At 40.7% G+C, this 27,888-nt stretch overlaps 2 long non-coding RNA genes across 3 annotated transcripts; one reads left to right on the top strand and one right to left on the bottom strand.

Annotated features, from left to right (window-relative positions):
* Positions 1-4,015: 4,015 nt before the first annotated feature.
* On the bottom strand, positions 4,016-15,938 carry LOC131480466 (uncharacterized). Of its 2 annotated transcripts, XR_009245553.1 has the most exons (4): positions 15,839-15,938; positions 14,683-14,825; positions 12,598-12,776; positions 4,016-4,185 (listed from the first exon to the last, which is right to left on the bottom strand). It is a non-coding gene; the product is annotated as an uncharacterized LOC131480466 (long non-coding RNA). The 2 variants fall into 2 exon arrangements; XR_009245552.1 differs by lacking the exon at positions 12,598-12,776.
* A 5,543-nt stretch (positions 15,939-21,481) lies between these two features.
* On the top strand, positions 21,482-24,617 carry LOC105941808 (uncharacterized). Its single transcript, XR_009245551.1, has 3 exons — positions 21,482-21,577; positions 23,477-23,677; positions 24,448-24,617. It is a non-coding gene; the product is annotated as an uncharacterized LOC105941808 (long non-coding RNA).
* The last annotated feature ends 3,271 nt before the right edge of the window (positions 24,618-27,888 follow it).

The raw sequence follows: 27,888 nt of genomic DNA, 5'->3' as shown, positions 1-27,888 counted from the left end.
GGGTGACTTAGGGAGAGGTATTCTCGAGCAGTTTTCCTTGAAAAGGAAGTTGTGAGTGCCTAGCTTGACAATCTCCATTTTGAAAACTACCACCGGAAGAAGAAGAAAAAAGGTGTTACTTCCTAACAGGGAGCAAAGAAAAGTCAGAGAAACAATGGGGGTCCAGCGTAGACCTTTTGGTGAGATTTAGAGGAGTTTTACAGCTACTCAGTCAACTTGCATCCAGCTTTTAACATTTGATTTAATGGAAAACTTATTGCTCAATTGGTACAATTTTGGCACTCAAGTATCAGACAAATGTGAAACTGAAATTGTATAAAAGTAGTTTTTTCCACCTCAAATTGAAACAAGAAGATATTTGGCATACTGGGGCAATGTCAAAACAAAATACGTCTTAAATGATTTTTTTAAGCTTTCTGCTCTTGAGGATGAAAAATCTAGAGGTATAACATGAAAGAAGGTGAAATAGCAGTTCCCAGATTTGAGTTGTTGGGGATATAGGACACACCCCATACCCTTACACCGAAAGTGGTTTGAGTTCTAAAAAGAGCTATCATTACTGAGGGCAAGCAAGAACTTTTGCCAGAAAATAATATGAAAAGTAGCCAGACTTTCATGCATGAAGTCTTCGCTAGGAGGTCTGCCTTTGTGAGAGGCCTTGTGGCATCTTTTGAACAGAGAATTTAAGGTAATAATGTTCAGGAAGGCTAGTAAAATTTGTTTTTAGAAGAATATTTTCTAATATTCCAAGAAGTCTCAAGATGTGAAATGTTGCAAAATGATTTTTTTTCTGCAAAATTATACTACCACCTTATTGTACTCTTAAATAATAAATATGGACATTATTCATTACCAAAAAGAAAAAGTATTTGAAAAATCAGATGACAGCTTTGTGCCTTATAATTTAAACAATACTGAATGGTGAACACGTATCAAGTTCATTTAAGTAAGAATGAGAGAGATTGTCTAGAAAAGTGAATTAAAAAGACCTTATTGTCAAATATGCCTAACCCTTCTCATTTTATTAGCTTGTAATGCAAGTCATGACTTGCTCTTGCTACAAGTCATTTTAATGTAATGGATCCATTTCTCATTCTTCAGAAAACCAAAGTCTATATCCTTTTTGTCATTCAATGAGGAATCTTCAGATGCCCCACCTACATTGGGGACATAGGTATATCTTTTCTTGATGATTAAATGATACCACTGAAATTCACACTGATGAACATTTTCCGTCTTGGCTGACTTTTCCTGCCAGTGAAGCTTTTCTTTCAAGAGAACAGAGAGGAGGTGGATGGGAGGCCTAATTTGTGCGACTTGGTAGGTGTTCACTTTTCATATTCTGAAACTTAAAGCTGTAGCCTTCGTCACACGCATCATCTCTCCCTCCACCACACTGCTTGTACATCTGCAGGTCGTTGGCTCCCTGGATGCATAGCACCAGTCATGTAACATTTGCTGAATAAACATTTTCTGAATGAATGAATTGTGGAACACTTGCATGATTTCCCTTGTTGCTATCCTTCCTGGTATACTAAAATGTAAGGATAAGGGCACAATGTTAGCTTTTTTTTTTTCCTGTAAGATGAAAGGAAAGCTGCTAATATTCCACATAAGTGTGGTTCAACATGGCAGAGAAATGTCACATTCTTTGCTAGTCAGAAAGAGAGGATCAGCTTACCTCTCCTCTCCCATTAAAATGAGCTAAGCAGGCAGTGTTTCAGACAAAACCCCAAATGCAACATAGAATGAGTTCTCAGAGTCAAGATCTTAGAAAACCCTCTGAGCTCATCTCTTACTTCATTCCAGGCTTAAACTTTCTATAGCATGTCCACCAATCAAGACCATTAGTGTCTGAAAGGTGGCTGTTGACTGAGAAGAGAGGACTGTCAAGTTGAAATCCTGTCATCCTTTGGGGTACAGAGGTGGAAACCATGTGTAGACCAGAAAGAACTGTGAAGCGAGCCTTGACTCTTAGTGAGAATACCACAGGTGGCTGCTCTGTGGAAGGTGGTGGAGTGACTGGGACGGGCCATGAGGAGTTCGTGGCCCAGGAACAATGGCTGCTATCTCTGGGCTCCCAACTCCCATCCACTCACAACACTCTTCCCCTCTGAGTAGGGACTATATCTTGGGACCCAGGGGAGCCAAGTAGGGCGATGGGGGAGAATCATAGGATTGGTAATGTCTCTGGGGTTGGAATGCCAGGTGTCCTATATTAACTGCAATAGCCATTCAAACATCTTGTCATGGATTTGGGGACTGGCTCAAAGTTATTTACATATTAGAGGAAGAATGAACTAGAAATGTCTTTAAAAAAAGATTTATTTATTTTTATGGGAAAGGCAGAGAAACAGAGAAAGATCTTCTGTCTGCTGGTTCATTCCCTAAGTGGCTGTAACATTTGGAGCTGAGCTGATCCAAAGCCAGGAGCCAAAAGCTTCTTCTGGGTTTCCCATGTGGGTGTATGGTCCTAAGGCTTTGGGCCGTCGTTGACTGCTTTCCCAGGCGGAGGGCAGAGAGCTAGAAGGGAAGCGTAGCAGCTGGGATGCAACCTGGTCCCACATGGGATCCTGGTGCATGCAAGGTGAGGATTTAGCCACTAGGCTATCATGCTGGGTTCTAGAAATGTCTTTGCACTCCTGCATTTTAGTGTGTGTGTGTGTGTGTGTGTGTGTGTGTGTTTGTGCTCATGTAAATCCTTTACTCAGTGGATAGAAAGGTGTTACTTCAAACAGAAAAATTGTGCTTATAAACCAAGGGCATCCCTGGCTTAAGACATTTGCCTCTAGGCAGTCTGCTGGGTGAGAAGGAGGAGACTGGGAGTACTAAATTCCATTCATTTGAAAGTAAAAAAAAATTCTTTTAAAGCACTCCTTTGACTTAAAGATACTGTACCACCTATTTATATGAAAGGCTTAATGAGTAGCAGGTAGGAACTTAATGTTCCCGGTAGGAAATGGCGACATAAGAGGCAAGCCTTCTTCCTCACGTCTGGAAGAATGGTAGTCCACTCTTATCCCCAAGAAATCTCATAATGATTCACATGAAAATAGGGCTTGGTACTTTATCATCAGCCTGGTACCACTGTCAATGCGCTACAGTGAGAGAATGATTTAAACATTTTGCTAAGAGAAAATGGTCAATAGAAACCAAAAACAGCAGCTGGTCTATTGTTAATATGCATCCAGTTTAGGCTTTGTATACAATAGCTAGGGATATCAACCCCAGGACTTAGAGATTCTGTGATAAGAAAAAAAAAATAACAGTGTTCTATTTAGTGTTTCATTTATTCACTCAGTCAATGTTTGCTGGGTGCTTACCTAGGCAAAGTCTAGACATGGAGAGCAGTCTGTGTCTCTGACCTCGAAGACAATGTGTGTGGGAAGATAAGCATACACATAGACAATTACAGCTCCATGGAATGAATGCCGAGGGATCCTTGTAATGTAATGTAATGGATGCCGAGGGATCCCACAGGAAGACGTATCTGTATATGACAGGAGGAGGAAAGGTGACGTTCAAGTCCTCTTTTGAGGGGAGAGCAGTGTCTGGTCAAGCATTCCATTCCAGGTGGAGTAGACAGCCTGGTCAAAGAACCAGAGGCAATTGGGAAGCAAGTCATGTTCCGGTAGGTGTCCCTAGTTTGCTCTGCAGAGCATCAAGTGTAAGCAGAGTGTTAGCTGTGAACAGGTATGATGGTGGTGGGGGTGGGAAAGGAATATCAGAAAGAAAGACCATCCTGTCAACAGAGTGGAGAAAGGACTAGAAGTGGGAGCAAAGTAGCTTCAATGCGACTATATGGGGATTGTGTTTCCCCGCATGCTCTTCGTAGTATACTAAGAGAACCACCTGAATTATCTCAAGACCTGGGAAGAATGAAGACTTAAAGGCATTTTCCAAAGAAGTGTCTTTCTCTGCCCCTCCCCAGAAAATAACTCCACACTGTGTAACACTGATTAATTTGGTGGGACCTGCACCCCTTTTATATACATACATTGTATTCCCTAGTGGTTTAACCGATATCCTTTTGCGTGGGTATTTCTGCCGCTGGGCTGACAGTGTTGTAGACAGAATGCTACCCCAAGTCAAGAGACGCGCCTCTAGTTTACTCAGCTTCACACTGTAGCCGCTGTAAGATCTTGGGAAAGTCGCTTTGTCTCTTTGGTCCTTAGGTCTTTGGCTCTAAACTGAGGGCTCTGTGCAAATGACTTGTAATGCCACTTTATATCATTCTGTGAAGTGCAATTTTATTAGCATTTTATCTCTTCCAATGTTTATTTCTTAATCCTTCGAAACAATTTTTTTTTTCAGAGGGACAGGACTATTTGGAAGATAATCCCCAAATATTATATTTTGGGAAAAATAACATATTCTTTTTATTTTATTACGGTTACTCTGGGAGTATTTAAAAAAAAATTTCATGAAAAAATTTCATGAAAAGAAATTTTTATCCGTGCAAATAGTTTTGAAATCTGTGCATGAAATAGTTTCCAAAAAGTTCATGGACATGAATACAGTGAAAATACTATGCAAAATTTTTGAAAAGCTTTTCTCACCCAAATACCTTCTGATATCATTTGCCAATAACTTTCTGAAGGGTCCTTGTGGTCTTAGATTCCCTCTGGGAAGGAGTAAGAGTTTGGTAGCCATTTTGAAACAGCAGAATTTCTGCTAATCAGAATCATGTTTTTTTTTTTCCCCATGAACAAAAAAGAGGACTTTTAAATCACTTTCAAGGTCTTCCAAGCTAACTAAATTATTTCACTCTAATTTTAGATTGTGCATTTTTCTGTAGAAAATTCTAGGTCTCAGGTGAAATAATTGCATGTTCTCAGAAAACAAGTGTGTGCATACAATCGTGGCTCTTAAATTTATAGAAAATGTGCTGCTTCGAATAATAGCCTCCTAGTTTTAAATTCTGCATTTTTTCAGAAGCTTCCTGTTATTTAATGCTTTTTTTTCCCTCTCTCTCTCTCTCTCTTAAGGGCCTGTTTACATTAGCAGTGTATCTTCTGGAACTCTGGGAGTACACAGGGTTTGTGCCCACAAAACACGATGTCGTTGTTACTTTGCTTGCAACATGTAGGGGTCCCAGGGCAAATCAAAATGTTTTTAAATGTATGACATGTGTGAAATGGATGAAAATTCATGACTTTCCTCTTCAGGGCTTCTTAGGCTTAAATCATCAGTAAAAGGTGAGTGCAAGGAATTTTATTTGATACTTTTAATTCTGGGATCCATCCTATCCTCCCATCGTCCTGTGTTTGAGCTCTGTTCTGTTTAGCAGTCTGATTACGTAAGTACAAAAAAAATTAGCAGCATAGGCTAAGTTGTTGTTCAGAATTTGCTGCTTCCTCCATTGTCGAAAAGGGAAACTTTTAAAGAAGAATTGAAATGCGCTTGAGGCTGTGGTTACATAGAGCACACGGAACACGTGTGAAAGACACCCAGTGCTGCCAGTCTCCCTGATTGTACTTTATTGTTTTTTTTAATTCATTATTTTGCATTATGTGACAGTTTCATAGGCTCTGGGAATCCCCCCACCCCACCCCACGCCCCTCCCCCCTGGTGGATTCCTCCACCTTGATGCAGTATTACAGTTCAAATTCAATCAAGATTCTTTCCTTGCAAACGTATACCAAGCATGGAGTCCAGCTACTTATTGTCCAGATGGGTTGAACAGTTTCTTGGGGAGACCATTTCTGGTCCGAAGTCAGAGCTGGTAGAATATCATCCCAGTCAATTAAGAGTCCCAATTTAACATCAACAGCAATTTGCAACATTATGGAATTGACATGGTTTTGAGTAACCAGTGATTTTACTTTATTGTTGAGGAATATTTTCAAAGTTGTCTTTTCAAATGGATAAGATAATATTGCAGGACAATTTTTAAAAACACAAAAATCCCCAAATTCTGTGGATATAGAGATCAGCTGTCTTAAAGTAAAAATCCATTCAAAGCCAAAGAAAAGGCATTGTGCGGTGTGTGCAGGCGAAAACGGAGCACACAAGAGCACTGCAGCGAATTAGAGCCAATCAACAGGATGCTTTGCAACATTTCTCACACCGGTGCACCATCTGATCCTCATAGTACAAATTTCCCACCATCTCAATGCAAAAACAACTGGAAAATGTGTGACTTGTTACAATATATCATGCATTTTTAATGGTCTTTCCAATAACTATCTTTAAGTCACAGTTAGGATGAAAATAAGATCTTGAGAGTCCTGAAAGAACATTCTAGTTGTGCTTTAAATGAAGAACCTTAACTATGTATTTTTTTGTTTTACCTCTATATGTATTTGAACCTGAGACAAAAGATTGCTTTTTAAAAATCAGAATATGAGCTTGAGTAATATGACTTATGTGTGGATATTAGACTTGTGAAACATGAAAGCTTTTCTGGGCAGTTTTGCCATTGTGTATTATGAATGATTAATTAGTACTTTGCAAATAATGAAGCGCTACATTACAGTTATTTTCATATTGAGAGAATGCTGCACTAAGTTAACTGCACTAACTTCTGCATCATACATATTTATATTAAAAGAACAGGCAATGTTTAATTCCGTTTGCATAGTTCATCCGATACCTGGTTCTAGCCAGGAAAGTTTTGTTTTAGCTTCATGTGTTGAACTCAAGGGGGTAAAATAGGCAGCAATGCTGATTTTTGTCAAATTTCTGGAATATTCCTAGCCTATTAATTATGAGTGACCCTTGTGTTCTTATTTCCTTTCCTGAATCCTACTTTTCTGGAACAGACCCTTGGTTCCCTTGCCCTCTCCCATTAAAGGTAGTGCTCCTTTGGGCCACCGAGGCGCTTCGGAATACACTCAGAAGACAGTTTGTTGAAAGCATGCTTAACTTGGAGCAGAAATGCACACATCTTGGCAACAGCTTGTCATCATATTTGGCTTCCTCTGTAGAGTTTCTTTGTGAAGGTCTGGTGGGCCCCTTTTAGAGAGGCAAAACTGGTTGTGAAACTGGTACTATTAATAATAGAGAACTGTCTTCCAACCAAGTTGATGATCCATTGTCTTAAATTTGCAAAGTGTAACTCGCAGAGGGGAGTAATCTACCCCTCAGACCACAGTTCCTGTTGAAAGCAAACACGCTTTGGGAGGAAGCAACAAATACAGAGCAATTTTGATTGCTTCGGTTTTCATTTTTGTATGTTGGTTCTGTTTGAGTCTGTATGCTTCTCCCATAGCACGTAAGACATCTCAATAAAGTTTCTGGTGGAATATTTTCTTTCTTTACCATTCTTTGTCTTTCGACAGGAAGAAAATACTAGTTTCAAGGAACTCTCTTTTCCTTTTTCCCAGCACTAAACTTGTTTTCTTTGTCCCCTTCTTTGCAAGGATTTGATCTACTTCATTGCAGGCGGGGGTCTCTTGGCTATGTTCTTTTTAGACACTTACTTTTTCTACTGCTCTGCAAGAACAAACAGCCGTGAGGACAAATACTTAGAACACTCCACTCACCAACACAGAGCGGAAAAGGAAATGCAAGTTTGCATATTATTTCTTACCGAACATGGGGTGACATACTTTAAAAATCTATAGATTTAAAGAAATCCCAAATCTGCCTGCTGGGATTGGAACAGTAACTGCAGATGTTCACTGCTCTGAACATAAGCAGTTTCTAGAACTAACTGCCTACAATTGGCTCTGTTGCCTTGGTTCATCAGACTTGGGATAATGGACCACAAATGCCTGTTACGACAACTCTGCTTATCCCTAAAATCGGTATTTCTTAAAGCAAACAGCTTAGGTGGAAAAGTCATTTGATAAAAATGATCAGGGCTGTCATTCTTCCGTCAGATAGCGATTTCAGAGCTGCTCTAACTTTAGTGCTACTTCATTAGACACAATTCTTATTCATCTTACAATCCGAAGAAAAAAAGTCCTATTGTTTCTATTTTTAAAATAATTTTTATTTTTTTTTTTAAAGGAAAAAAGCGTGAGGCAATGGAATAAAGCCTCTATCAGATTTACTTGCTGTGTTTCAATGACTCGCAAATTTTCTTAGGCAACAGGAATGTCATATGTTTAGTTTCGGGACAAAGGCACCTTTTAAAATGAAGAGCTTAAGGAAAATCTACAAAGAAGTTTGCTTAAAAGAAAGTAGGCTACAAAGCTCTTGGTTTTAAAAATTACCTACATTGTAAAATTAGGAAAAAAACTCCTAAAAGTTAATGAACTTTGCAATGAGTGTAAAGTTAGTTTTTGAATAAAGAGAATCTTTAAAAAAAATCAAAGCAATTAAGAACAACTTCTGGGATTCACTTCGAGTAACAAGTCCAGAGAGCAGTCTGCTCTTTGTTTTACTGCTTTTCTACGGTTTTCTCAGCTTGAGAGTTAAAAATTGTGCAACTTCGGCTTGTCCTTAGGTAGTGGTCTTATATAGGATGGTCTATGGTTTAAAAAGCCACCTGAAACCAAACCTTATGAAGGATGTTAATTAATTCACGTAGCAATTATGTATTATTATTATTAGCAGGGCTATCATTTTGTTTGGTTGTACTGGTTGAAAACTTAAACAATTCAGGTTCTTAGCTATTCCATAAAATCCCATTTATACTTTACCAGTTCATTAAAATCCCCTTGCATGTGATTTGCCAGTATTCATTTTAATATTTTGAGACATCTGCATTTATATATTACAGATCCTTAAATATTTTTAGGTGAATATTGTGTTAAGGTAAAAATCTATTGTAAACTAATTGAATTTATTTAAAAGAGTTCTTATATTTTATGCTGCTTTTTTAGTAGACAAAATTACTAAATTCACTGAGACTGCTGCAAAATATGCAAACATTTTGTTAAAATGTTTTATTTAGTCATGAAAGAAATTTCATTAATCTCACTAAATTTTCACTTTCTAATTTGTAGCTTATACAATATTTAATTGCTTTAAAAATACCAGTGTATTTATTTTCTTAAAGGAATGAGTAACACTTGGAATTCAATTTCACTTGAATGGAAGAGAATTTTGAATCTTTGACGAAATAATGAACTCTTTGCTTGGTGTCGGTTTGTCTGCCTTGGACGCAGAGAACTAACTAGTCAAAACTAACTTAAACTAGAAATCAAGTGAGAGAGAATAGGCAAGAGGGAAAAAGGAAGAGTTTCAGGAAGTGATATTCTCCCATCAGTGGATTGGCATGCATACATTAGAGGCATGAAAGGCGGCAGCGGGAGAAACAAAAGCTGGAAGCGAAGTTGAATGAACTAAACGGGAGGAAAAAATGAAATCATTCTGCTTAAACTTGTTCACTGATAGACGGAGTATCGCTTTTGTTAAATATGCTTGGTATGATTATCAGGTGAATTTTTTTTCTCCTAGACATCTATGAATAAAACATGTGTTTGAGCATGAGGTAAACAAACAATAAATGGAGGAGTTCAGTTGCAACATAATAACATTTTATTTAGAAAACATATATAATCATATTTGTATTGGCAATCCGAATTTAATGACTTCTTTCAGTAAAATCAACGTGCCTCACAAATAACATCTAATGCAGAAGGATTGCCGATTCTTGCACATTTTTCCTACTTTCTCAAAGAGTCAGGCTTTTAAGATCGCCGCTGAAATATGTAAGCTAGACTGATGGCGATGTTTGGGAAAATTTTTCTCTTAAATTGTTTTAATTTTAGGTTACAGATACTATAAAAGTAAAATTTAAAAATCCATTTCTGGAACTGGGGAAAGAAAATGTTTTCATTCTCTGTAGACAGGGATGATTTAAATCAGAATCTCTGTGCCGTGGGACCACAGTCTTTGGCTTATTAGCCATTTCATTAACATGGCATCTTCTGGAAAATCTGAATGAAAAGAAGCCATTTACAATAAGGAAGGCAAACAACAGAATGAATTTCCTCTGTTGGTGTTTGGTAAGACTGTTAAACAGAAAATGGAGGGAAGAACTCTCTTTAGACGATATCACTTAATTAAGTAAAGCATCCTAATCAGAGTCCCCTCCAATTGTAATGACTGTAGGGAGTCAAGTACGTTTCTGTCTATATTAGAGTATCTAGCCGCAATGATTTATTGATATTTATTTTAGAAGTACAACACAAAAGCAATGAAACAGAGGAAGCTGGGAGACTCACTGCTCACTGCTGCTACAGCTGGAGCACTTCAGCAAAATGTCCTGGTTTTCTTGAGGGAGGTTTTGCTTTCTACAAGCAGACACACCTTCAGAGGAGACTGTTGCTTTCTGGCATTTGCTTGTCCTAAATGGGCTCTGTGACATTTCTTTGTCCATCGGATGAATCATTGATTCACTTTCCTCACTGCAAGAATCACTGCAAATGAGTGGATGAGCACCTGCTGTTTTCTGCAGTGACATGACTGGATTGCATTCGACACTGATTTTAGTCCTAAAATGCAGCTTCTCTGGATGGGAGAGAGGTTTGGGGAAAGAGGTAAATATACCGTGTAGGCAGACAGACATTGGCTGCCCTCCAAGTTGCACACAGCATAAACCTGTTTATCTACCACATTTCACAAATCTCAAAAACATGTGAATAATCAGGCGAGCAACTGGATAAGTGATTCACACTAGGGAACCTAACCCACATTCTGATGAGAGGATACTACGATGCTAAGCCGTTGGGGCAAAGAGCTGTGGACTGGAGACACTGCAGATAATAAAGTTGATTAGTGGTCCAATGGAGATAACAGACTACACTGAAATGAATTTGAAGAGGTATCCCAATCCTGCGCACTTTGATTTGGCATATTACATGCAGTTTATTTGGGGGAAATGACTTTAAAAAATGTTTTTATAGCATTCCAATAACAGAAAATATGCATTTGGACTTCATGTTAGTTGCTACGATAATTTGCTTCCAGGAATCCAAATGTAAATATTAGGGCTAGTTAACTGAACACTCCAAATTACACTAATATATATATTTGAAATCAAAACACGTTAGAAAAAAATATTCATTTCGAAGGAGCAGATTTTCTTAGACGACTACAATCATTTTTTGTAATTGGAGAAGACAAGTTGGCAATGAGGGAGCAAGGCAAGGAGACTCTCACTGCAGCTGTGTCATGGTGATCTTTAATTCTCCCTTCACTTTTGTTGCTTTTTCCTCATTTGCTCATCACCCTTCCTTCCCTAGTCCAACAATTGCTGTGTTTGAGCATTTAACTGTAAAATGGAGCCCCCAAATATTTTGAGGTTACCCTGAACATTTCTCAAAGTTCCTATGAATTTCAGACCAAGATTGCTTCCGCAAAACCAGACCTAGTTATAATTATAGCAAGGTCAATGATTTACTTGCTTAACATGCCCGTTAGCTTCTAATGCTTACGACAGAGACTTGTTACCTTACTGAGGAGAAAAGAGAGGTTTGTGCACACGTACAAACACAAAACACTATTGTGAGAGAAGGGCAATCGCAAGCATCTTGTACATTCTGCAAGCTTCCCCTGTCTGCACTGTGAAACTGCTGAACTTTTCAACACTGGAAAACTTGGTTAAATTAGTTATGAAAGATAGTATCATCTTAGTGAGAGGAAGTCCTGGAAAAGGCAGGCAGGTAAAACGGAAATCGATGTTCCAAGGGGTGTTCTGTTCCATCTGAGTTTTGTCATCAGCCCTTACCACTAGAGACTGTTGTAGTCTATTGTCAACTGTATCTACCAAGTGTGTGTTTTTTTTCTTTTTTCATGCTTGGTCATTTTCTCATCTTCTCACCTCTTGTCTCAGGTTCTCTTTCTTCAGGATCGGGCACAGACACTGACTGAATGGCTCCAATGATCAGGATTTGAAAACCTGATGCCAGATTCTCCCTCGTGTGAGTCAGCCCTGAGCAGTCTCTTTAGCAACATGACGTTTGTGGAACGCAGGATCATGTTTTCTTCTTTACTGCTCCCTGACCTTGTACAAAATGCAGTGTAAAGATTTTTTTTTTTGTCATGATTTTTAAGCTTGTGGCAGGGGAAATCCTGCAGGAAACAAAAGAAGGGCAAAACAGTTCCTGAAAGATACCTCCAGGTAAGTGACAACTGAGAAGTCTACAACTCATCAAGAGTGATACAAAAGTCATTGCCAAGCTCATCAGCCACCTGAAGGCGCAACATACAAGTTTTTGCCATCATGGGAAATCTTACTAAGCTTTCTGTCTGAGTCCGGGCCCATAAAGCTGAATTCAGTTCAGTGAATCTCAATTCAGATCAACCATAGCTTTTCACTCAGCCACAAAAACCTTTTCATAGGTTTTTCAAAGTGATGGTCATTCCAAATAAAAAATTGGCCACTAAACCATGATATAATCTAAACACCACAGAAAGCTAAGAAGTTACAGACTGGCCACAAGTGACATTTCAAATTGTAAAAGCAACAGAAAACAATTTAAAACTTTAAAAAGTTCCTTTCCCCCTTCCCTGTTTTCATCAATTCCATTGCTTACTGATGACCATTAATAATAATTTCTATTTTTCACCAGCAGACTTCTTTCATATCGTCTTTTAAATCACAATTGAAGCCATAGAGTGTGTTGGCCCTTTGAAACTCCCCCTTATTCCACTAGTGCCGTACTGCAGCTGTTGCCATATTTCCTCCACTTGGCTTACTTGTAGCAGCTGCAAAGGGTAATGCATACTATGGCCTTATGGAGAAAACCATGACCAGGCTGATGATGCATAAGTTATTTTGGCTTACCGTCTTTGCTTTCCACCATAATACTTCAACAACAGGCGTGCAGTGGGTGTACTCTTCTGTGTCCTTGCAGAATTGATTCCCGAAATTAGAACTGCTGGATAAAAGCATACTCACAGTTGTTGCATAATACTGCAACGTTATTGATATCCCCCAAGAGGAAGATCCGCCCGCCATTCTAGTTCCTTACACGCGGCAGTGGCGAGGGGTATCCGTGAGCTGATGGAGAGGAAGCTCCCCCAGGGCCTGTATGCAAGCAGAGCAGCAGGACTGGGACAGGAAGAGCGGGGGAAAAGTAGTTGTCCCCTCCGCTAGGACTCCATCTGGTTTGTCCCATGCCCTTTGCTGGCCTCTTCACTGACAAGCATGGAGGGCTGCAGAGGCACGCTGGGTGCCCTTCCCACAGGCTGCCCGACAGTGGAGATGCGCATTTTGAGCTCTGTCTGTCGCTCTGTCTCCGGCAAGATCCCCCGCTCTGCACAAACCCGGGTCCAAGTGTACATTTTCCTCTGTCGCTGTGCTGGCCTGACTTCTAGCAAGGGCTCGCAGTCACCTGCTGCTGAGCCACATTAGGCACGTCTTCCCCTTTGTGTTACCGGTCCAAGTGTCTGTGTGTGGCTAACCCAGGACGCTCACTCGAGGGTGACCCCTGAACCTGGATTTGAAGGGACAGTGTCGTTCTTGAAATTTCCACTCCGGTATCAGTACCGGATTCAGGATTGAGTTCCGTTTTCCTCTTGAAACAGAAACTTGAAAGTGGCGCTTGATCAACACCTGAATCTCCGCCTTTTGATTGAGGAGCTGCTTTAACTTTCTTCAGGTTACGTTTACTACAGTTCTTGCCTTCCCCAGCTTATAAATCAGGGAGGAGACAGGCAACCGGCACCATCTGACTTACAGGCCATTCTTTGAAAAATGCTGAACACGGAGAATTTCATCAATGTGCTGTCAACTTTTTTTTAAGATTTTTCTCATTTTGATTGGAAAGGCAGATACACAGAGAGAACGAGATTCAGACAGAAAGATCTTCCATCCACTGGTTCACTCTCCAGCTGGCCACAATGACCAGAGCTCAGGTTAGCCAAAGCCAGGAGCCAGTAACTTTTTCCAGGTCTCCCACGTGGGTGCAGGGTCCAAGGCCTCTAGAGGGCCATCCTCTCCTGCTTTCCCAGGCCACAAGCAGGGAGCTGGATGGGAAGTGGAGCAGCTGGGACCCGAACCAGCGTCCGTATGGATCCTAGCACATGAAGGGCGAGGATTTAATCATTAGGCCATCTCACTGGGCACCTGTGAACTCTTAATTATGGAAATCTATTTCAAAGATACATCTGTGCATTTAGGAGAATTAAAGCCATATTTTTTTATTTAAAAAATTTTTTTTTGCTCCAGCATTGAGTTTAATGGTAATGTTTAAGAAGCATCCAAAAGCTCCTTTAACAAACATATGCTATGTAGAATCATGAAGTGACCTCTAGGATGTGTATCTCTAAAGAATTTTATTTGTAAGGTAGAGTCACGGACAGAGGAGGCTGGAGAGACAGAGAGACATTTTCCACTTGCTGTTTCTCTCACTAAATGGCAACGCTAGCAAAGTATGGGCTAGGCTAAGCCCAAGGATCTGGAACTCCCTCCCAGTCTTTCTTATGGGTAGCAAGAGCCCACGCACTTGGGTTGTCATCTGCTGCCTTGCAGAGTGAATTAGCAGAGAGCTTGATTGAAACTGAGCAGCCAGGACTTAGATTGGCATTTAGAGATGGGATACCAGAGCCACAAGTGACAGAACAGTTTTGGTAGGTTTCATTGCTTGAACTTCGTATTTATCAAGACTGTTTTGAGCAGCCACCCCACGTTCCCAGCATGACTCAGAAGGAAAGGCGTGATTTGCCCATACCTTGAGTTAACCCGCTGATGCACAGTTGAGCAATGTGAACATTTACTTACTTAGGCTTTAAGTGACTGTCGTTTGCTGAGTTACACAAAAGAGAAATTAGCTGCCTTACCTCAGAAATGCTGCAATTCTGTAGCAAAGATGTGCTCCGTGCATTTCCTGGAACATCACATTCATGTGATTTGGGGAAAAGGAATTGGATAGAACTAGGTCTTGAGAATTCTCTGGTCGCTTCCATGAACTGAAATTAGGAGGCTTAGAAAGAAGGTGGTAGAGAAGAAATTATTTGTGAGACAAAAATGCTGATGTTGATTTCATAATAATAGTGACTGTTAGGCTATTGCAGAGTAATATGATAATCATACAAATTGCCCAAGGACATAAAAGGCTGCTGGTGACCCAGAGGACTTTGCTGCACATGTCTGCACTGCATCTTGTCACTACTACTACCATTGCTCTCGTCCACTTGTTCTAGTGGTTTCCATCCGTGTGACTCTACGGAGGTGACAAGTCTGGGCTGCTGGAATGCTGAAGGCAAGAGGCTGGCATGTGGAGGCAAATGGGAGCAAGGGAGCTGACTCCCCACCCTCCATGCACCAGAGTCTTTCATTGTTCAGTCCCACCCTACCCTGACGCCCATGACAAAAGCCAGGTAGTCTGGAAGCTGGTTTCAAATCGGCCATGTAGACAGGTCTGACAACTTTTGTGTTTTAGGAACAGGACTTTCAGATATGATGAAGTGGCTATAGACCTTATCTAACCTACACGTAATATCAGTAAGTCATCACTTGTTTTTTATGTGATTGTCACACACATGTGAACATGGCAAGTACATTCTTATCAACAATGCATAGCATCAACAAGAGGGACTTGGGAAGAAGCCTCTCTGACTACAAGTCTACATGTGTATCAGTTGTAACTCCTCCTGTTAACTCAGCAGTTAACTGAAATACTTTTTATCAATGAAAATCTTGGCACAACAATCACACAAACAAACACAGAAGAACAGGGGGAAAACGAAATAAGACTTCTAATATCCACCGTACCAAGACGATGGCTTAATCAGTGCTCCCTTTGTACTTTGTACTTGTAGTTTGTACTTTAAATCCTAAGTATATGAGCATTTATTACACACAATATGAAAATGCTTTAGGAGGTTTGTGATTAACGCTGTGGTATTCAGGCACAGTTCATAGAGACGTTCAAAGACAAAAGGCCCAAGTGGATGATGAAACACGTGAAAAGGGAGTGCATATAAAAGCAAGTACTTAAACTTGCTGTTATTGCTTCTGACCCAGATCTGGTCTCCTTGGCATGTCCGCACATGCGAACCTCTGTACTGGCTCAGGGAAGCCCCAGGGACTAGCCTCTAGGGGAAGGTGGCTGCATAAAGCTCAGAGTGCCCGGTTATGCTTCATTTCAGACAGTTTTTTTTTTAGTATGAGTATGTCCCAAATATTGCTGCAACATTTAATGCTGAAATATTGGTAGCTTATTAGAAATTCAAATGCTTGTCTCATATTTTTATTTTTCTTCAATCTGCCAACCTCACCCAGGAATGCTGAAGAACACACACAGGCCTCCTTTCCCTGCTCCCTGTAGCTAGCTGAGATCTCTCCATCACGTTTGCAAGTGTCCTTTACTTTCTGAGCAAAGGTAACTTACACGTTTGAAACTCCCAAGTGCAGAGCTGCAATTCAGCTCTGTGCTCTGGGCCTCTCTCTCTCTCTCTCCCCTCCCTCACATTTATTTGAAAGGCAAAGTGACAGAGAAGGAAGAAGGAAAGAGGGAAGGAGGAAGGGAGAAGACAGAATTTTCCATCTAACAGTTCACTCCCCGAAATGACTGCAAGAGCCAGGGCCAGGCTAAAGCCAGGAGCCAGGAGTCCAACCTGGGTCTCCCACATGGAGACCCGCAAGTACTTGAGCTATCTTCTGTTGCCTTCTAGGTGCATTAGCAAGGAGCTGTGTCGGAAGCAGAGCACTCCCGTCTAGGATGCCCTTGTCATGTGCTCTGGCATAACTGACTATACCGCACGGCAGCCCCTAGACCTCTTATTGGATATTGCCTCGCTGATTATCAGTTAGGTTTGACTTTTCCTAATAGAACTTTTGACTTGTGTTTTCAATGAATTTTTCAAACATTAGTAATAGGAGGGAAACTCTAGTTGCCTCGTTACTAATTGTAATAATAGAGAAACTTCCAAGATCTACAATTGCTTGCTTTCTCTCTCTCTCTCTCCTTCCTGCTACTCTACTTCACCCTCTGCCTCTTTCTGCATGAACCGGAATGAAAACTTCAAATTTTCAAAATCCTGTTCTTAAGGTTGCGTACCTGGTTTTCTGAAGTTGAGCAGATATGAAATTAAATAGGATGAACATTTTCATATAATTATATCTCTAGATTAGTCTCAGAACTGTGATAAAGGTAGCTACTTTTTAAGAATTTCCTTAAGCTACAGTTTAAAAATTTCTGAGTCAAGGAAGATGCCATCATTACTAAAATCTAGCAACTAAAAGCATGGAGCAGCAATACGGTAAAATTTAAAGAAAGTATAGGGTTTTGGATGGATGGTGTGGTACGGCTACTGCTTGGGGCAACTGAATCCTGTATGGGGGCACCCACTAGAGTTACAAGCACTCCATTGCCAACTCAGTTCCCTGATAGCACACCTGGCATGCAGTAGACAGTGGCTCAAGTGACTTAGTTTTTATCATCCACGTGGGTGAGGAGGATGGAGTTATTTGTTCCTGGTTTCAGTCTAGTCCAGGCTTGGGTGTTATAACCATTTGGGAAAGTGAACCAGTGGACAGAAGGCCTCGCTCTTGCTCTCTCTCACACACATGCTCTACCTTTCTGTTGAAGAAATAAATCAATCTTTCTTTTTTAAAATGTAAACCTGGCAAATTTGAGATCAATGCCCTGACTCTTGCCTGCACTCACTGTGAGAGCCTAGGTAAGTTGCTCAGCTTCTGAGACTCTTGGGATGATGAAGATAATGGTCAAGATAGAAACATTTTTTTAAAGATTTATTCATTTTATTACAGCCAGATATACACAGAGGAGGAGAGACAGAGAGGAAGATCTTCTGTCTGATGATTCACTCCCCAGCTGAGCCGCAACGGGCGATGCGGGCGGATCCGAAGCCGGGAACCAGGAGCCTCTTCCAGGTCTCCCACGTGGGTGCAAGGTCCCAATGCATTGGGCCATTCTTGACTGCTTTCCCAGGCCACAAGCAGGAAGCTGGATGGGAAGTGGAGCCGCTGGGACCAGAACTGGCGCCCATATGGGATCCCGGGGCGTTCAAGGCGAGGACTTTAGCCGCTAGGCCACGCCGCCGGGCCCAAGATAGAAACATTTTACAGGAAGTCAGTAATCAGAGATAATCTGTGGGCAGTCAGAGAGTGAACCAGCAGCTGGGTGGGCACCACTTATCTGTCCATCTGTCCCTCTCTGTCTCTTTTTCTCTGCCATTCAAATTAATAAAATAAAAATTTAAAAAGAAAACATAATGTTGTTCTCTCATGGCTTGAAAAATATGCCCTGAATAATTTCAAACTTTATACTTCTAGAAAACAGCTTACCAAAAGATTTTGTGTCTATAAATGGAATGTTCAGAGTAGAGTATTTTATTTACGATCACCGAAGAAATGGATGACAGAGGGGGACACTATGTCAAAACATTATGTCAAAAGCCTGAATTTTGGAGTCCATGTTAACATCCAGCTTATTCATTTTAGAAAGTCATTAACAAAGTGTTCTCAGATACATTTATTATTATTAATTACTAACATCACAAGCGGAGTTCTCACTACAGAAAGCAAGCTCTACGGGTGAGTATATGCATTTGCCTAGTGGTGAAACAGGGGAGCAAGAGACCAGAGACTGAGCCAGGTGTCTATCTGCTGCCTTTTAGCACTTGCATCCACAGTCAAGGGGAAGGGCAGAGGGAGCTCTGGGCCAGTACTGGCCAAGGCTGCTTGGCTAGGCCCACCAGAGCGCTGGGTGCCAGCTTGGATGGAGGAGTATTTATCCTCTTTTAATTTGATTTTGTTTCTAACTACATAACCAGTATTGGTAAACATATATTATGGAAAACCCAAGAATGTGGACCTGCATCAAAGAGAACACAACAGTCACTCCTAGAGACCAAGGGTGCTATGCATCCTCTACTGTGAGCTGCAAGCCCTGGGAGTGGCAGGGAGGAGGGAAGAAGCAGAGTTCATCCACTCTGACAGAGTCCCCCACAGTGGCCTACAATCGTTGGTTTGCATGAGGTGTCACCCAGCAGGTGTATCTCCAAGAAAACTTCACACAGCAGGCTGAGTAAATCCCACTGCAAACAGAGGACAAGGATAAACGTTCATATTTGAAAAGTCAAATTGCTCATGCCCTCTTTATTTCCTTTCTTCACTCCCTGAATTTCTGAATAAAACACCACTCTTCCCCAAGAAAAGTTCAGAACACACGTGATTGCCAAAAATCTTGGTCAACAGTTTCCAAGAATCATCCTTCAGGATCTCAAATAGCTTTTCCCCTGCCCCCCACTAACACTTCTTACCCTTGGTCTTGAAAGTAAGGGGAGAGGGTCCCAGCTCTAGGTTTTAAGTGTCTACCTTTAAAACTCACAACTCCCATCCCTTTTCCAAGGGAGTATTGGAAGGGGGACCAAGCAAGAGAAGGATGACCCATAACCAGATGGTATTTGTTAGAGCCCTGCTGGGAGCAGTGGGCTCCTGGGTGTGGTGGCAGGGTCCAGCACAGGGACAAATGACCTGGTTCCTGTGCAAGAGTTCCCACAGAGGTAAAGGCACAGTGGAGCTCTGAAGGGCAGAGGGGACTCCTACCATTCCAGTTCTCAGTATAAATTGCTGCACATGCAGGACACAGTGGTTCTCAACAGAACCAAGAAGCCAGAAAATGGCCTCTGGGAATTTGAAGGGGAGGATGTACCAGCTTGGAAGAGACTATGGGACGAAGAGCATATTTAAGTCAGTAGAGAAGGTTGTACTCACAAGAGAGGGAATAAGGAGGAGGTTAAGTGGACAAATCTATATTTGCATGGAACACCGTGGTGAGGGGGTTGGTGAGTAAAGTCGCAGAAAGCATCAAGCACACAGCAGGTACGTGGCATCTTAGTTCTTTCTGTTCTCTTTCTCACAAGTTAATGCAAATATTTCGACTGCACAATGGTGGCTTTAGAACATTATCCTGCATTTCTGGATGTGCTTCTGAGTTTAGAAATCCCTAGAGGGACCAGTGCCATGGCGTAGTAGATTAATCCTCTACCCTGCCAGCACCAGAATCCCATGTGAAGATGCCTAAGGAGCAGCCCATTTCCTCTTTCCATACATGTCCATAATGCCTGCATTGTGCATCCCATTTCTCGAATTCTTACTCTTAGCTTCAATGTCATCCAGCTGTTCCACAGAGACCATGGGCTCCTAAGCACACCTGAGCCATCCCGTCACTCACATGTCACTCAAAATGTCTTAGCTAAGCCACGCTAAGAGGCTTCTGTTTATCATGAAAAGTGGCGCTCTTCTCCCAACACCCTTGGGCCAACGCTTGTCTTTCATTATTACGAATAGTTATGTATAATAGCGTTAGCTGTTGTGGCCCGTTGCTTGCACAAGTCTTCAAAAACCGGGCCTTCTTTTATACTTAGTTCCAATTGACATCTGCCACGTCCTCACTGCTCACCTCACAGCCAATTTTTCACAACCCATTAGGATTCCTCATTCTTCATTTTTTTCTTAGCATTTTGTTACATTTCTTTCTATTTTTTTTTTTGTGCTTTAGAAAAACATAGCTGAAATCATATCACGTGGGGTTTTTTCGCTTGCTATTTTGATGAAAGCATTTTGTTGATAATAGCTAAATGTTCCATCGGACAGATGTACCAAGTTCTATTTAGCTTTTTTTCCACAATCAGACATTCAGGTGCTCACGTGCTTACAGAAATCTTTGCTTACACTGCTGATTTTCTCCTCATACTGTGATACTAGGCTAGGATTGCACTGGCAAACATTTTAACAGGAGTCAGAAAACTAGTTTCACACGAAGAACAGGAAGTGAGGCTGTTTTCTCATCAGCAAGGTTTTAACTTTTCATTTCTCATTGATAGTATAACAAAAAGAACAGCTTTATGAGTCTCATTTTTGTTTTGCATTTTCTAAGTAGATCATCTTCATCTTTAAAATATGAATCATCTATTTGTTTCTAGGTCTGAACACAGTTTGGACAAAGTTTGTAATGCAAAGAAGACATTTAGATGTGGGTATGCATGCTGAAGACTTACCAAATGCAGTCAAGAGTTCATGAAACTACCCCTGTGGCTGGATCTGCAAATGAGTTCGGCATAGACATATCTAAAGGAAGAAAGCCGTTTATTATGTGAACGTGGAACAAAGGAGACTAGTGGGGACCAGTAGGGGACATTCAGCTTTCATCTGGGCCAAGTGTTAGGAATAGATGTGTGATCTGCTCATTCCTGCTGAATGTCTCTTTCGTAACTCATTTCCTTCTTTCTTCCAGAAGATAATACCAAGCGGCTGTTCTCAGAAAGGTATGGCAAATGGCCTGGGCTCAGTTCTGTAGCTTCCTTCCCTATTTCCTTTCACCTTTCCCATGTCACCCTGTTGTCCACCCTTCCCCACTTCTCCATACCCTGTCCCTTTGACAGGTCTCAGAGGAATGCCACCTCTTGACAGTGGGGGTGGTGGGTGGCCCTGGTGTGAAGGGCTTCCCAGGTTTCCTGTTGTTTGTCAGCCTGGAGTTGTGTTCAGAAACCCCAGGCCTGTCAGACCTCTGATTGTGATGTCACTGTCATCTTCAGCTCCTGTGCTCCTCTGGCTGGGTTGTGCTCCTACTACCACAGGGGTGTGTGGTGACACTCTTCCCTGACAGCAAGGAGAGCCCACCCAGATCCTAGGGACAAACCCATTCTTTCCTGCTTCATTCCCGTCAAAGATTTAAGTAGCAGTAATGACAACAGCACATGCTTTGTGAGTGGTCACTGTTACTCCTTTAAACATTAGCTTTCCCCTCCCGGGCCATGACAGCAGACTTGCTGTGATCTATGCCTTGTAATCTGAGGACACATGTAGACAAACATATCATGCAGGTCATCACTGGCATCAATGCTAACTGGGTTTGAATGAGTCCAACACAAAGCGAAAGGCACAGGACCCATGGGCGTCACTGCTCCTGTGCTGAGTCCAGAGACTGTGCTGGCCTTGCTGCATACCACACACAGTCACCAAGCAGGGGTCCTCCAAAGGCAAGACGGGACCGTGAGAACACTCGTGAAAGTAGATAAACAGGCTTCACGCTTGGGCAGATCCTCCTCCAGCGGTTTAGCCAGGCTGTCTGTCTGGTTTTCTCATTCTGCCCGAGTCTGATCTGTGTCTGCTTGTGTTCCAGCTACTGGAGTAGTAGATGTAAATTTGAAAGGAATCTGAATAGATTTCCCCTGCTATGTTAGATTCATGTTACTATAAACCTATGATCTAAAAGTGATATTTTTCTTTTACTCTGTGGAGACTTCAGTCATCTACAGCAGCTCTCTTCCTGCTGACGGAGTGTTAATTATCACCAAATATCTGTCTGCCCAGGGTGACTTACAAATTATGCCAGGTGTTTGGTGAATAATACTAATGTAATTTATTTTATTGCTTATTCTCTCATCTTAAAGTAAGCTTCTTCCTGATCCATATTAGATTTAGCCACTTTGAAAATTTGACTATTCTTGCTTTTCCATGCATGAATCTTGTCATGATTTCCTTTGCCTATTTATTTCTTGAGGATATCGGTTGTGTTTATATGCATGTTGGAACAAGTCTTTATATGCTTGGAGACAATAACCACCTATATTTTCCACGTACACTGAATTTTTGATTATTTATTAAAATTTTCTGTTGCTTAGAAGCTAAAAACATATGGAACTATATTTGACCATTTTGTTTCATTTCTAGTTTCTCCTTTTGCTCTGTGGGAAAATGATACTTTAAAGTGCAAGAAAAAATCTTTTTAAAAAAGATTTATTTTTATTGAAAAGGCAGATAAGATTTATGGAAGGAAGGGGAGACACAGATCTTCCATCCACTGGTTGGCTCTTCAAGTGGTTGCAATGGCCAGAGCTTAGATTATCCAAAGCTAGGAGCTAGGGCCTTTTTTCTAGTCTCCCATGTGGGTGCAGGGTCCCAAAGCTTTGGGTCATCCTCTATTGCTCTCCCAGGCCACAAGCAGGGAGCTGGATGGGAAGTGGAGCAGCCAGGACACGAGTCAGCATGCACATGGAATTGCGTGTGTGGTGAGGATTTAGCCATTAAGCCATTGCGCCAACCCTGCAGCTAAAAATCTTAATCCTCCTTTAGGGTTCCATTCTCCACCATCTTTGCAATCTTACTCTGACATTCTTTGGATCACAAAGTTCAGCCCCACAACTCTTCAAAACACTATTTTCAGGAAACTGAAACATGAAGTTTCATGTTGGGTGACTCATTTTCCACCTGCTTATCCTGTATTTTCATGGTTTTTGTTGTTTAAAGTATCTGTTTGTGGCTTACGCCATTACATCTGTCGTTCAAAGGAGCAAGGTATGGCTTACCCCATTCACCCTCAAGTTCACTGATTCACTTACTCATCCACTGACACATTCGCTTCTTCATTCATGGACTGTATTTGGCACACAGTCTACCATAGTCCCCAGAGATCCCTTTATCCTGGGGTTCACATCCGAGAGTGGACAGGGTGTGATTTATTTAAATCCCACAGAAAGTGGTAAAAATGATGGGCTGCTCCTCTGTGCATGTTTTTCATAGTGTAAGATTGCCTTGTTGGCAGGCTCAGCTCTGCTGACTTGATGGGTTAAAGGGAGAATCCATATTTTTTTAAAACTTCAGGAAGACTTCAATCAACAGCCAGCAAGAAGCCTGTATCCTTTGTCACAGAGCCACCCAGGGAATGAGTTCTGCCAAGAAACCAAGCAAGCTTCTTTCTCAGTTGAGACTCCAGATCTGAACACAGCCCAGGCAACACCTTCACTGCAGCCTTTCGAGATCCTAAGCTGATTCAAGCATTGAGTTGTGGAAACCTGGCAGGTGGTAATCTGTCATACAGAAAATTGAAAACAGATACACTGTGCTATGCTAAATACAACAGATGCATTTTCTTTGTGCTTGACATAAACTCACAAGCTTGATACTAATAGTATCTTCATTTTAGAGATAAAGGAAACTGAGGCTTATAAATTAACTTTTAGAATATTTTGCCATTGGCCACTTTGCTATCATGGCATGTTTTATTTTAATATGTTTCCTTATTTCATGGATTCAAGTTTACTGTGGTTTAGAATACATCTCCTGAAACACACAAAATACATTCAGAAAAAACTCCTAATTGAGATACCTGGTATATAAGGTGGATGTATTTGTAAATTCAACATTTTAAGTAATTTTCCTGTAACTCTTTCGTGCTGCATGTTTTATGAAATATTGCATAGAAATAATATTAGACACATGAATAGAAAAGCTTCTGATTCTTGTTATAAGTGAAGGGCAGTAAACTATTTATAGGGGAAAACAATTGTAGCGGTTATGAGCACCAAACAATTGGAAAATTATCTGGAAGTTTAACAAATGATTGAGCATTAGTTAGACTGTATCAGAGTCTAACACTATAAAAAGCTATAAAACTGAAGCATTTCATTGGTACCCTACCTTTCCTATTTTTGATCAAATTGAGAAGTTGAGAAATTTAGAAATATTTTGTAACCACTGACTCCTGTTTGCCTCAGTGTTATAAGGAGGTGAGGGAGGATTGTGAGCCTAGTACCATGCCTTCTAATGAGTCCTTTCTATTTTGCATTTATCAGATATTAATTATTCATACCGCATGATTAAGGATTTTGAAGTCAGAGATTCACCTGCAATATTTGGAATACCATTGGAGGTCTACAGCAACACAGCATTTATATAGCAGCTGGTGCTAGTCAAAGCTAATGATAGAATTTTAGGTTAATAAAAAGACCCCCAACTGAGCATACCTTCTTGAAAAAAAGTATACTTATCAAACAGCTTTCAATCAGTTCAAGAGAGACATCTTAATTGGGAAGAGGAAGAATTGCAGAGTAGTTTGTCATCGTGCCAATTTCAGATCAATAACTGCATGTCTGCTCTTTGACAAACATCATGTTTGCTTTGTGTTGAGTAACCACATCTACCTCCTCTTCATTTGGATAAGGTAATATTTGTTTCATTTGACAATGTTAATAATGTCCTCTTTTAATTCATCCCTGTATCTTTATAATAAACTTAAATCAGTAAGATTCAGACACCATAAAGGTTAACATTATTTTCATTTAAAAAATGCATCTATTGTTTGTAACAGGAAAATATTGCTCATAAAATTTTTGTATTCCCAAAAATTGTTTTTGAAATAAAGTTGTATAAGCAAAATTAAATTATGCTGGCTTAATTGCAAAATAGAAGAGTGGCTTATATAAGATTCCTTGGGGAAGGTGACACAGAGTAATATACTAACAAACAGGAGAGTGTTTTCCTTTTGGCAAAAGGTTTTGGATTATTAAAAAAGGATAGGCCTCTAAGTTTTGGTTTCCTCAATTTTACAATAAGATAGTCATTCAAATTCTTGACTTTCTAACTATTTGTAGACAATCAGGGGCACGGTTGGGCAGGTGGAGGAGGCAGGCACTGGCTGAGCAGAAGTCCAGTGTGAAGTGGAGGCACAGCCCTGGGGGAGACCTCTGTTGGGCCTTCTTCACTTTGGGCAGGGCACTTGTTTCCTCTCCTCCCTCCCTTCCTCCTTCTCTCCTTTCTTTCCTCCCTTTTTTCCTTCCTTCCTCTCTTCCTTCCTGCCTTCCTGCCCTCCTTACTTCCTTCCCTCTAATCTTTATCTATAGACAGATACACATTTAGTTACAAAAATACTGAGCTTCTATGTAAGATTTCCTTATGAAAACTCGGATTTCACCAGCAAAACACAAACTGAAAATCATTAGACTGTGCAATTCTTTTCCATCTATGCTTTGATTATTCTTGGGATTTCATTTCAAAAAGCAGCAAGAGTGGTTGAGATTCTTCTAGAACTCATAACAAATACCTACATCACCTAATTGTTCTATGAAGAAGCAAAGTGACAAATGGAGCATCAATTAGCAGAGCCCTTCTCTTCCACGTGACTGGAACGAATGGCTCCAGTGGTTTTCTTTTCAGAATAACTGTGCAGAATGGAACCACACTCAGACGATCTACTAAATGTTTAGACAAAGGGTCAGAATTATGACTTAACTTTAAAATTCAAAGCTTCATGCATTTAGAGCCATATACTGAATGGGGAAATAATTTGAGGCCCTATTTAGATAGTCATTGATACATTAAATCAGTATGTTTTTGTTGACTTTGGGTAGGTACCAACCGTTGTACTTAGGGGTTGTTGTTACAGTATTTTTTTTTATCTGTCCAAAATGAACACAGCATATAATTACAAATGTTTTCTGTTAAGCAACAGAAGGGGGTTCTCTGAGACTGTATGCAGGAGAATGAGAGATGACGCTGGTAATGGAGAGTCAAGAGAACCTGCCTCAGGTTATACATCATGCGCGGTGGGGCTCGACACTAGACTTGGTCACCTGTACCTTTTCTTAGCAGTGTGGCTGTGAAACTTACAGGTAACAGTGAGGGGCCCACCACGGGGCTGAGCTGTTTACGATCCCTGTCATGGCTTCTCCATGGCTCTCAACTGGTGAGCAGATTTGAGAGATGTGCAAATTTCTGCACTATGAAAGCAAGTTTTTTGGTTTGGGATAATTGTTTTCTTTGACAAAGGGCTGTGTTTCACAGCGATATGGAAGCTATTTAAGAAACTAGCACCGTAGGAGCTGTAACAAGTCCACTATGAATTATGAAGAACTTGGAGGCTGCCATCAGGCTCAACAGCTTTGTCCACTTTGCTGGGAAACAATGGCTTTTGTTTCTACAAAGGGTCCAGAATGCATGCCAATTTCCACTACAAACCTTTGCCCAGATAAGCTGGCCAGACCTACCAGTTAGAAGAAATTCCAAATTAAACCATTGTTATTAAAATGACTAGGTTAAAAAAAACTATAATCCAGCTCTTACCCCACTTGGAGACTGTGCCAGCTGGAATGGCTGTCAGTCTGTGTGGGTAACAGCAAGTTGGAGGTTATCTTGCAAAAACCTGACGAGCAATAGTAGAGTGGGTTTGCAGGTCCACATACTTTGGAAAGCCAACCACAGTACTGTCTGTCAGTGACCCTGAGTATGCTTCACCTGCCATCCTGAGGGTTTCTTCTGCTGGAAAGACAGCTGCCAGCAGCTAACAGCACTAGCGCCCCTTAGAGTCCGGTGGGAAAAGTGATTGACCTCCCTTACTCTGAAACCTAAGTGATGTCACTGTGGGTTATTTATTTTTTTTTTAAATAATCAGATTTGCATTATGTACAAACTCCATCGATAAATCTTTACATTGGTGAATCAATGTGATAAGAATGTACACGTTGGATTTTTTTGGTGCAGACCAACTTTCTCTTGTTTTCCTTTTGGTAAGCTCCCTCCCTCCCCTTCTACTTTACTGCTGCCTCACCTCTACTGTGGTCTTATCTGATCAGCATGTATCTTTGGATATTTTGAACTCACTGCTATCTAATCTCAGATAAGCGTATCTATACATTACCAAGCAGGGGGTGTTTATCAGGAGAACTTTGTCAAGTTTTTGCATCTTTGATGACGTGGATGTACCATGATCTACTTTGTTCCAATTGCTGCTACATTGAACAGGGTTGTGACAACTCCGTTGGACACATATTCCTGTGTACTGAGGCTTTTATTTTGGTGAGTAGTTTCCAAATGGGTGAATTCTGAATCAGAGTTATTTGGATATTGAATTTTAATAAATGTGGCCAGATTGTTTTTGAAAAAAAAAGGGTGATAACAATTCTCGTTTCCACCAGCAACAGTAAGGAGGCCATTTTCTGAATTCACAACCAAATGGGTTCTAGTCTTCTTGCATTTTTGCCAAACTAATGGGCTTAACTCTTAGTGTCTATTTACTTTCCATTTCCTTTACTATTGAGTTTAAATGTCTTCATGAATTTTTAGGCCACCTGGTTTTGCTTCTCAGCCAATTTCATTGCTTTCTTTTTTGAGTTTTTCTTGAAAGAGCTTGCATATTGATCTTCCATTTTTAAATCTGTGTTAAAATATTTTTTCTGTATTTTCCATTTGCCTTAAAGTATTTGAGATACATATATGTGGATATTGCTAAATGTGTCTGT

Source organism: Ochotona princeps, chromosome 6, assembly GCF_030435755.1.
Source record: "Ochotona princeps isolate mOchPri1 chromosome 6, mOchPri1.hap1, whole genome shotgun sequence".
In the NCBI taxonomy this organism is placed as follows: Eukaryota; Metazoa; Chordata; class Mammalia; order Lagomorpha; family Ochotonidae; genus Ochotona; species Ochotona princeps.
The sequence above is the reverse complement of the archived record's forward strand: the minus strand, read 5'-3'. Positions and strand labels throughout refer to the sequence as shown.